Source organism: Topomyia yanbarensis, chromosome 3 (genome assembly GCF_030247195.1).
Source record: "Topomyia yanbarensis strain Yona2022 chromosome 3, ASM3024719v1, whole genome shotgun sequence".
Classification (NCBI taxonomy): Eukaryota; Metazoa; Arthropoda; class Insecta; order Diptera; family Culicidae; genus Topomyia; species Topomyia yanbarensis.
The window spans coordinates 162,778,655-162,791,135 of NC_080672.1; the positions used below are offsets into that span (position 1 = coordinate 162,778,655).

General features: G+C 35.6%; 1 protein-coding gene across 1 annotated transcript in view; it reads right to left on the reverse strand.

The window, feature by feature from the left end:
• LOC131691142 (polycomb protein suz12-B) overlaps nucleotides 1–9,798 on the reverse strand; it is a 171,322-nt gene extending 161,524 nt beyond the window's left edge. Inside the window, exon 1 of the mRNA XM_058977332.1 lies at nucleotides 9,508–9,798. The gene's annotated coding sequence lies outside the window, so the exon portion shown is untranslated. The remainder of the gene's footprint in view (nucleotides 1–9,507) is intronic.
• Nucleotides 9,799–12,481: the final 2,683 nt, after the last annotated feature.

Consider the following 12,481-nt stretch of genomic DNA (forward strand, 5'->3'; position numbering starts at 1 on the left):
TGAGCAAATATAATTTATTCAATTGAAGAAGCCATTGATATTGGAGACGAAGCAATCAATTTTTAAGCATCCGAGAAATACCCCTAGTAACGACACAACGCCAACGGTTGTCACATCTTTCAAGTAGATACACAGCATTGAAGTGCCTAGTTTACTGATTTGCTTTATGGTCTTACGTCGTATTGCCTAGAATTGTTCCCCTTATTTATTACAAACCAAGGGACAACAGTACCTAGGACAACTACCAACTAAGCAGTGTACGCTCCGATTTCCATTGCTATAACCACTACCATGACAAATGGTACTTTATTATCTTACTAGATAAACGTTACTATTGGTATTCAGGTATCGCAGTTAGACAAAAAAATTGAGCAGATTTAATTACGAACACTTGCTTTAGGCTGAACAATTTTCATAAATCGCTTAAAAGATACATTTTTTCAGTAATTTTAATAACATCATGAGCAGCTCATCCGAGATTTCTTCGCCCATACGTGCATCTCGTCTAACCTGAATTTGCTGTAGCTGTTTGAAGGCTTCTTGACCGAATAATCCAAGAAGTTTTTATTCTCTTTAATCAACTCTAAGCACCTTGGAATAAACTACACAAAATTATTGCTGTAAACAGATCTTCCTCGATGGACTCGCCCTAAGGTTCCATACCAGAATGATTTAAATTTATGCATTTTTGCTTCTTCATCCATAAGGATTAACCTTTTTTCTCGACTCGAGAGTAGAATAATTATTATATATTAGCTCTTTTCCTATTATTTCTAGATTACACGAAAAGATTATAGAAACTAGAATTTTTGTTTTTTTTCCTTAGAAACGCTATGTTAGTTACGGCAATTTACCAAAATAAACAAAAATTATCAGTGTTACCAGTTTCAAACAAATTTCTTCAAAGTACACTGTCACTTTGACACTGTACCTTTCCAGGTACAGGGTAGCTTAAAACGCGTCCTCGAAAAATCATCAGAGCATTCCGTATTAACATATTTGTATTTGATTCTACCTTCAATTTGGTGGTGTTTACCTAGTATACTGGTAAGTAGATGTGAGTAGATAATGAATCCGAAAATAAGTATTATTTTTAATTTTCATATTAGGCAATTAAGGGCGATTAAGTTGCGCGTTCCGTGGGCGATTTGGTGGCGATTTAAGGGCGGGTTGGGCGGCAAAAAAATGACGGCGGCAAATCGACCAAATGTTGCAGTTGAAATAGCCCCCTAATTGCCAGCAATTGCTGGCAAATTGAAGGGCAATTAGCGCATCCGATTTGGCAAATAGCCTCCCGTTAACCAGCAACTAGCCCTTTTGACTGGGATACAGGTGTACACATTTTTTTTCTATTGGGGTTTTCGATTGATTGACACCGGTGTAGTGGAGTGCACTGAAACTGCACCGTTTTTGAACTTTCTTGCAGAAGTGCAGAAAACTGAGTATGTTCCATTATGACACTTCTGCTAGAAAGTGCAAAACCAGTGCAATCCACTACATCGGTGTCAATCAATCGAAAATCCCATATGTGTGCATCAGCTGTCACTTTTTTTGGGCAAACAAGAAGAAATGAAGGGCCCATATTATTGGCTCGAATCAAAACTCCTCGAAATGTCAATTGACGATAGATTCATCCGGAGTGTTCATTTATGTTTACATTTTGCTAGCGTTGCCAATTTTATTTTGTGTCCACCACCCAATGTGGCTACGCCACATCGCTTTTGCGTGTAAAGGCTAGTTTACAGTTCGGGAAATGGATCACGGGATTTCGCACGGGATTTGCGTCGGGATTTGATCAGGGAAAATTTCCCGCTGAGATCTCTCCAAACTGTCAAACCAAAAACTCTGCTGCTTCTTAAAAATACAAACTGTATCCAACTTGCAGCGAATTGTAAACTTTATAAAAATACTATTTTCCCCGTCGGAAACAATTTGTGTTGAATTGTTCCCGGCCGGATTTCTGTGTGGAGAGTTTTAAAATCCCGTGATGTTTCCCGCGGTTGGGTTTACACTTCAGGAAAACTGTCATTTTTGTGTAGACTTATTTCCCGTCACGGGATTTGAAATCCCGAGCTCCATTTAAAATACACAGGGACCCAAATCCCGTGACACGTTTTCCGGACTGTAAACTAGCCTTAAACTAGGGATAGCCTCTAAGTTTGAGTACGCCGGGCAAACGAGTGGATCACAGGTTCGCTTGCTTCCGACGGCGGGTCGGTGGCCACCTCGCCCGGCGGACCCGAGATTGAGTCAAAAGTACTCAATTTTAGGTAGTTTTTTGTTTGCGTGTAGAGAATGCATAAAAATTGCAGACACTTTATACACAGACTAGAGAAGTGTCAAAAATTGCAGCCAAACGGACTGTCAAAAAGTGCAGCCAAACGAGCATGAGGGTTTTGAGAGAGGAAGTACAAGAGGAAGCCCATGTAAAGCTTATGCCCGGTCAAACCATTCGGAATTTGATTCGGAATCCTGAATGGAGTCAATATGGATTCCAAATCAAATGCAACAACCGATTCTGAGTCGGAATCGGTTGTAGCATTTGATTTGGAATCCATAATGACTCCATTCAGAAATCCGAACCGGTTCCGGAATGAGTTTAACTGGGTGAGAGCTTCCGTGATGCCAATTTACATTCATGGTTGCCAGTTTTACTGTTTTTCTCTCCGCTAGTCTGTTATATACAAAGAGAATAGTGAAAGAGACGAAGAGTGAAAATCAGTCAAAACGGCAACACTCCCTTTATGATGATTTCAACACTAGAATTTTGGCAACCGCTTCTACAGGCAGCACTTTAAATGACTCCTATTATATTTTGAAAACAAACCGTATGTCGATCGATGGATTTGTTTATCAAACGATGTGCATTTCGAAACAAAGAGATGAAATCTAAAGCTTATTTTTACTCATACATATACTCTAGAATGCACCTTACAATCACGATTGAACTAAATTCTGACGAAAATTCAAATTTCTTTTTTGATAGAAGTTCAATACTTATCTCCTCCAACTCAGGCATGAGTAATGTTTATTTACATTGCACGATTGGTCTGCTCAATAAGGTATTTTTGGCTTCACACTATTCGTCTCTTTCCCTATTCTCTTTGGTTATATACAGTGTCTGTAATAAAAATCACAGCAGAACCCTCTAGGAACGGTTAGTTTCAAAATCGTCCAATGAACACGCAGAAAAAAAATTAGTAAAGATAAACAAATTTTGATTTTAAACAACAATTTTCGCGTTTGATATAGGTACAAACAAGATTCAGGTTTGATTCAATCAATACTGTTGGTTGAAATTACCAACTAATTCATTTGTTGGATTTTCAGTAGTTTCAACAAATATTTCGTTTGAAACAACAAAATAATGTTAAGTTTAACCGAACAAACAAGTTTGAAGGAACAAAAAACAAATCTTTTGTATCAACCATAGGAGAGAACAACTCAAATTTAGTTGAAATTAAACAAAGATTCTGTTGGTTTTTAACAAAGGGATCAGTTAGATCTAACAAATTTTATTTTGATTCAACAATGTTTCTATTTAAAATGTAAACAGAAGTATTTGTTGAACTAAACCAAACGCTTTTGAAAAACGCCCATTTCAGTTTGAAACAGTCATTCGCCACGTTTTAGATTCAACAAAACGTTTTGTCGATTCAAAAAGGCCTGATTATTCTGCGTGAAGGACGTTGGAACAATTTGGACAACGTCCAAATAACCGTTCAACAAACATCCATCGTTGGACCCGCATTGGACGATTTTGAAACAATGTTTTGGACGTCTCAGTGGGAAGAAAAGAGACGGGAATAGAAAGTATGCTAAACTATGCATATTTTTATTTCTCAGTGTAGATTTATGGGGTTTTCGATTGATTGACACCGGTGTAGTGGAGTGCACTGAAACTGCACCGTTTTTGCACTTTCTAGCAGAAGTGCAGAAAACTGGGTATGTTCCATTGACACTTCTGCTAGAAAGTGCAAAACTAGTGCAATCCACTACACCGATGTCAATCAATCGAAAATCCCATTAATAATCATAATCAGCTGTCAAAAATTTTATATCGTTTTTACTTCACGGTTAAATAAAACAACCTGCAGAATAAGTTCTTTTAACTTACTTTTGAGTTGTGCGACGCCTTCGCACTTATTAGTGTTGTCAAAAACAAAACGAGAGATTCGACTCAGTCGAGGTCTTCCGTGGAGGAAGGTGCTTTTGAGTTGTTTGGGGTATACTCAAAATTAGGTAAATTCAACTTAAATTTTAGTATAAAAAACCTATCAATGAGTTGTAATTTTTGCCGTGGTTAAATGGAAACTACCTTCAACACGGTTTACCTAATTTTAACCAGGGTTGTTAATACGATACATTTTTCACGATAATTTATCGGCGTTACTCGCCCAAATAGAAATGTACAGTAACAAAACCATGATTTTCAGTGTGACAGTACAGTAATTTTACAATAATTTACAGTAAATTTTAGTATTATGCTACAATACAAAAACAATAAACTTTAGTGTTTTTACAGTAAATTTCAATGTAAAATAGACTTTTACAGTGAAAAAGGGGGGTGGTTATGTATATTAACATTAGAAAAATCAATTTTTCCCCATGCATTGTTTTCTCGAAAACAGTAAAATTTAATGTGAATGCACTGTATCAGTTTTTTGCTGAACAGTGAAATTTATTGTTACGTAAAATTTTATTGTAAATCTACTGTGAGAACTTGGTATCGAACAATGTTGAAACAGTAATAACTATAATATTTATTGCTTTATAATTGTTTGTAGGGTAAATGCTATTGTAAAATTCTATCCGGGCGTTAACGATAATGTATCGTCATCGGAAACTCCGTTAACGATAATGTATCGTCGCCTCCATCGTCATCGTCGATAATTGTATCGTCGTTTTCATCGTCATCGTCGGTTCATCGGTTATCGCGATACATTTTGCGTTACTTTCCCATTTATTGGAGTTGAAGTTGATCCGGTTAATTTTCAATTGTTTAGAAATAAATACCTATTGAAGGACATGTTGTTGGCAGTTGAAAATCAATAGTTTTGGACATTTTCTATGCACAGGGCGTCAAAATTAAATAATTTAAACTTTTCGGGAAAGTGTATTATATTGAAGGGAATTTTGGACATTTCAAAACGCAGAAGGGTCCGACGATGTGTCAAAATTGAATTTTTCAACTTTTCGAGTAAGTTTGTGCACAGAAGAGTCCCAGGTGCACAGTGTTTCCAAGCGGCAAAAAGGTGATCAAAATTGTTTTGACCATGAAGAAAACAAATTTTGAGCTATTGTGTAATTAGTAATTTATAGCACGCAAAATTGTAGTGTATTGAAAAAAACTTCTAAACCACTATTATTAGGCCATTCACAAATTACACTACACATTTTAGTGGTGTGGTGATTAACAGATTTTATTATAATTTTAATTTAAACTAGAAGATTCCGGATTTTAAAAAAGAGAATATACATACACATTTCCAATGTTTGATTACATTTTCTAGTTAGGAAGCTTTTAGTCCCCTCCTCCGTTTCTTCTCTACACTATGTAACAAGATGCTTCATTCTTCCTTCTTTTACCCTTAAATATGTAGTGTAATTTATGAACGGCCTCATAATAGAGTTTTAGTCGGTTTTTTGAATACAGTGAAGACCCGTTTTTATCAGCCCCTTGGCGAATTTTAGGCTGATAAAACGATGACATTGGCAAAATCGGCACATATTTTTTCTGGTTCTGAAGAGACGAAGTCGAAACGCAAACACCTGGACTAACATATTTTTTATTTCTTTTTAATAAATCGGAGCGGTTAAAATATTCTTCTTTAGTCCCTCGACAAAGCCTCATAACCCGTACTGATCATTTAGTAAAAATTTCCCTTAAGGAGGTTTTACAGTACAGTATTATTATTTTTGATTATTTTGCATCTCTAAGATAAGAAAAATATGCTAAAGAAGGAATTTACTCGAATTTGACTTGAACGTAGGTTGGAGCCCACCAAACGATTTTGATAGTGTTTGTTTTGCTTTTTGGACACAACATTCGATAACTTCTAAGTTGTAAGAGATACAAATAAACTTACATTACAAAAATTCTGCATTTTCTTATGGTGAACAAAATCTTGGAACATTTTGAAATTCTACAAAATTACCAGGAAAAGTATTTTTAAAAAAGCAATTTTCAGGGGTATATCAAAGAAATCTCCACAAATGTGATTTAAAATCGACAGATAGACACATAGTCTCTTCAGCGAAGTTAATACTTAAGATATTCTCAACAACTTTGCCAAAGAAAGTTTTTTTTTATTTTCATAAATGACCAAACAAAAACTTGCTGCTCAGCTTTAGAGGGATTAATCACCCAACTAATACTTTTTAAATGCAAAAAAATATAAATAAACTTTGCTGAAGACACTATAGCTAAAAATGTTTTTCGTGGTTCAAAGAATTTATTTCACCTTTTTGCCACTTTGGAAACACTGTGCACTGGTGGATCCTCCTGTGAATTGAAAATGTCCAAAACTATCGATTTTCAACTGTCAACAACCTGCCCTTCAATATAAAAAGTTCGCGAAAAGTTGAAAAAATTTCTATTTTGACGCACCGACGGTACATTGAAAATTCCCAAAACTATTGATTTTCACTTAACAATAACTTCTTCAATATAATAAACTTTCCTTAAAAGTTGAAAAAATCCATTTTAACACATCGTCGAACCCCCTGTGTATTGAAAATGTCCAAAACTATTGATTGTCAACTGCCAATAACTTTCCCTTCAATACAAACTCTCCCGAAAAGTTGACAAAAAATTCCATTTTGACTCATCGTCGGACCCCCTGTGCATAGAAAATGTCCAAAACTATTGATTTTCAACTGCCAACAACATGTCTTCCAATAGTTATTTATTTCAAAACAATTGAAAGTTGACCGCATCAACTTCAACTCCAATAAACGGGAAAGTAACGCAAAATGTATCGCGATAACCACCGATGAATTATCGACGATGACGATGAATCCGACGATAAATTATCGTTAACGGAGTTTCCGATGACGTTGACGGGTGGTTAACGTTATCGACGATGACGATTAATTATCGATTAACAACCCTACCATACCACGAGTTTGAGTTAAAGGAACTCAATTTTAGGTAGTTTTTTGTTTCCGCGTTGAATAGAAACGAACGAAACTGATGGGGTTTTCGATTGATTGACACCGGTGTAGTGGAGTGCACTGAAACTGCACCGTTTTTGCACTTTCTAGCAGAAGTGAAGAAAACTGCACGGTGAACATTGCACACTTTGATGTAAAGTGATTTGCTGTTGAATTCGCACTACTTGACAAACATTGCAATGCGATATGCCAATCTATTGAAATTGATCACATCAAAGCACTACGAAATCACTTCAATTTGGAATGTTTTACACATGGCTTCTAATGGAACATGTATTGAACTCCGCATGATTTCCAAGCTGATATTTATGATTTATCATACACTGATAGAAAATCACACTATAAAACCAAAGGAAATTTAACATTTTCAAGTGCATTTGCACACGGTAAAAAAATGTCTAATTTAAAGGCTTTTGCACTTCAGTCAGATCGTTATGGCGCACTACCAATTGAAGTGATTTAGCTTTGATTTTATAGTGATTAACAATTTACATCAAAGTGATCTCTCTTTGATAATTATTCAATAGAAATTACCTTTAAAATAAAACTTAAATCTGTTGAATTAGCACCACTGTTCACATCTATTGAATAAAAATTGCTTTTTCCTTGGTTACAAATGTCAAAAAACGCATGGGCTCAAAAGTATGAAGATGCCCAACTGACAACAAACAGAGTCGGCAATCGGAGGAAGATAGTCGCAATCCAAGCTGTGATCTGACATTTCCTTCCTATATTATTCAACTTCTATAGATCGTGAGTATTATGAAAATTTTGTCAATGTCAAAACAATAATTTTTATACTATTATTTGTTTTCAGGTCAATACTCTTCATCAATCGAAAAAGGGTTTCCTTCCGCAACGATTACAACTATGGAGTTGACCGAGACAATCGAAAGCTGGCATTTGGCACATCGCACGAAAACCCAATGAGTGAAATGTGTGAATATCGTCTGTACAGATATTAAATTAACATGTGAAATATAACGATATAACATTTTAAGCTACTTTGTTTAACCAAAATGAAATCCCAAGATAATCCCTTTACATTGAAAGTGATAATTCGGAAAGTTACATATGGAAATCATTCAGAGTTTAATGAACTGCACATCAGTTGTGATGTGCAAGCCAACAACAATTGAAGTGATTTTCTGTTGATTCCTTCGTGCTTTATTTAAATTGAATGTGATAATTTGTTGACATACTAATGAAAAACAACCAAGAGTTCAATACACTGCACATCAACAGTGATGTGCAAATCTATTGCAATTGAAGTGATTTTCTCTTGATTCGATCATTGTTTCATATGGTTTCTTCCAATAGATTTGCACTTCACATTGCAATGCTTGACAAGTAGTGCGAATTCAACTGCAAATCATTTTACATTAACGTGATGATTTTTTACCGTGCATGTTGAAAAGCAAATCAAATGATTTCCCTTCGAATTTCACATGAAAATCTATTAAAAAGAAGTTCATGTGCTATTTCAAATTATATTCATACTACTTTCACATGAATACGATATGTTTTACCATTGAATTTTGGTTGCCATGCTGTTGAGTCGCATAGTATGAACTTTCCACATGACATTCGTGTGAAAAACATATAGTGCATATCCATATGTAAAACAATTGATTTCGCCGATTCTTCTACCCATTAAATCTATAGGTAAAACTAATTGATATTCACGTGTAATTCATTTGAAAATCTTAGTCAGTGATATTTCTTACGATATTAATGTGATTTTCACATAATGTTCGCAAGAATTCCATTTGAAAATCATGTTGGGGATGATCCATAAATGACGTAACATTTTTTGAGTGATTTTTAGCACTCCCCTCCCCATCGTAGCATTTCGTCACAAAATTCTATATACCCCCCTGATAATTACGTAGCTTGACGGCAACTCTCACCCCCCTCGTTGTCCCCGTAAAAAATTTAAAAAAAATCAAAAACGATGTTAGTTAGATGACACGGGTAAGATTGTCGTGACATCAGGTCAACCCCTATTCCCCTTTAAAAAAGCTACGTAGCATGACATGACCCCCTACCCCCCTGTCGTCATACATCATCACAAAATACAAAACTCTCCCCTCCCCCATATAATGCTACTTCATTTATGGATGGTCCCTTGCCCACACTCTATTAGATATTCAAATGACAAACGTATCATTTTCATGTGTTTTACAATTGAATCAATTCAAGTGTTTTCCACATGATGTTAACGTGTCTAGTTTTTTCAGTGTAATATAAATTTTCCGGTGCATTCCGTGCCTTGAACATAAATAATAGCATAATAAATTTGAGCTTAACAAAAAATAATGTAATACTCACGCTTTCGAACACTCAAAAAATTACATACTATCTAGATTTTCACATTCTTACACCGATTTCCAAGTGTTTGTTTTACGACAATTAGGTTCATGTACATTTGACATTTGTAAACAAAGGTTGAACCATTCAAATTCAATAGATTTGAACAGTGGTGCGAATCCAACAGATAAGCATTTTGATTTATAGATAAAATCCATTAAATAGTTTTAAAAGCCGGATCACTTTAGTGCCATTTGTAAATCACCAGATTATCAAAGCCAAATCACTTCAATTGGTAGTGAGGCATGACAAACTAATTCAAGTGAAAAAGCACTTGGACACAGTTTATAAAGAACAGTTGCGCAAAGACTGAAGCAAATCTACCTATTGAACACTCAAAACGTCTACCTATCGGACACGAAGAATAACAATGCTCGAATGCGTGGGGAGTATCGTTATTATGTGATTATAATTATGAGAAAAAAATTCAATGATGTAATATTAACATTTAAATAATGTTAATATTTTGCTTAATGACAATTATTAAAAAATATATGTTCACTGATATTCAAATTTGGCACTATTTTAAACACCGGAACAGCTCTTCCACCGACAGTGGAAATATGAAGGTATTTCTCATAGTTAAAGTGCAGCTAAAATTTTGACAAATTTGTGTATGCATTCCACTTATGTACCTTTTCAAATTTATCTTACGCTGCAAATTCGACTGTTTTTTGTCACACCCCAATCAGACGGCAAGCGGCAAAAATCAATGCATTTCGTTCTTAGTTGCGGATCAGTTGAGAACCGGAAAAAGCTTAAATTCTTTATACGATGTTATTTATCGTACTGATTTTTACAAAATACAACTAAACACTTAATTTTAAATTTTTAAATGCGCAAAGTTAACTTCTAACTGAAGCGTTCGGGTGAAGTCATTTGAAATTTAACTAAAAATAGAAGGTTGCCAAAATTTAAAAAAGACCAATGATTGGTCCAATGTTGCCAATCCTCTTTACGCAACTCTACTATTAAAAACTCTGCTCTTGGATTAGACGTGAAATTTTTTTTTACCGTGTGGGTATGTTCCATTGGCGATTCTACGTTGAAACCGCTCACAGATAGCGCTGGAAGCAAAGTGTTGCTGATTTGATTCTGTTCTGTCATAGTGCATATATTTTCTGTAAACATTGTTAAAAAATAACTTTTAAACACCAAATCACCGATCAATTTGTTGATCATTGTTTATGAAAATGATGGAAAACCATCATTTTATAAGATGATGAGTAAACATCTTGCGAAAAGGTTGTAAAACATAGTGGTTTCTAATATTATTCGCAGAGCTATATGTGTGCTGTTCCAAAATGTAATTGGTTGAGCATCGTAGCCGCCGCAACATCATTTCCAGTTCCTCTGAAGTTAAGCTAAACCTTCATGAGATGGTGTAAATTCATGCAACTCTCCGGATCACGCGAGGAAAGAATATATCTGGTTAATAGGAAAGTATCACCTTTGTATCATACACAGCCGATCCTTCTCTCTGATAGTCTTCACTGAATCTCCTACGTAGTCCAAATATGAAGGAGTTTGACATTGGTACTGATTGGGTCTCGGTTTCAAGTTGGAATTTTATTTATGGAACGATTTTTGATAACCACAATAATACCCCGAATATATTTCGAAGAAATGTATGAGCCAAATAGTTGCAAATGGCTGTAATTTCAGAATAATAGGGATCTTTAGGGGTGTGCGGGTTAAGGCATATTCTGATGCAGATTAGTACCGTGAGTTAATACCTCAGTCCTTTTTCAATTTTTTGGCCCGAAACTATTGAAAAAAACATTTTTTAGTTTGTTTCCTTTTAGGACAATAACACATCCAAACCCATGCGACTTGCACGACCCTATAGGTTGCCTTATCAGATCTACCATAGTTTGCAGATGAAACTTGGGATGGCAGGTTGCTAGCGGATTGACAAAGTACCAGATCATGCTGTGTGGGGTGCTGTCCCGGTTAACAATGAGGCGAACGAGATATTTGCAGATACGTCATTTAGTAGGATAACTGTCAGTTTGCTGGTTGAGTTTAATTTGGTTTTTTTAAATTTAAAAATCATAAAAGAATAATTAAGGTTTAAGAATAATATGAGTGTACTCGTAAGGACACCCGCTACCAATACATATGAAAAACTGGCACAATTTTACCAAATTAAAGATCCCTATTGCAAATAAAACTAAATTTCTTACTCGTTTCATTCATATTTTGGCAGTGGTAAGCTGTTTCCGACAGGAAAATGAAGTTTTTGTTGTAAGCTACGACTCACTTGCGGGTGAAAAAAGCAAACTGTATCACTTTACCAGTTCATGAGCTGAATCATAGGTGTCGCATGACTAATTTTGGTTTTGCCGCAAATCGCCAATTGACACTTCTGCTAGAAAGTGCAAAACCGCAGTGGAATCCACTACACCCAAGACGGATACATGTGTGCACATTTTTTTCTGTGTGTGAGTGCGGTTGTCGTTTTTCTTTGATGAAGCCGAAAAAACAAGAGGATATGAAAAAGAAAAGCACAAACAAGTGACGTAGTGGGCCTTTCTGTTGCCATAAGTTTTATTTCGGTTCGGTCATAATTAATTTAATCGGGTTTTTTCGAGGTAAAAAGCGTCCATAAGTGTTCTAATCGGTAGATCCGAGGTAAAGCTCGGCCTTTCCTCACTTTTCATCGTGCGCCAAAGAATCAGGATGCTCGTTCGGATGTTTATCACAGACTAACGGAAATTCCCTCAAAAAACATCGATCCGACAATTTTCCCAGAACACTAGCTCCACCTTTTATTCACAGTCCCAAACACTCATTTACTGGTGAGTTACCCCTCAGGTTTGGGAACAATTTTTCAGTAGTGGTCTAACCCCGGTATGCTTGTTCATATGTCAGTGGCGCCATAATTTCAAATGTGGCCACAGTCCCAACTAGAAATATATTTAAAATGGCTGTT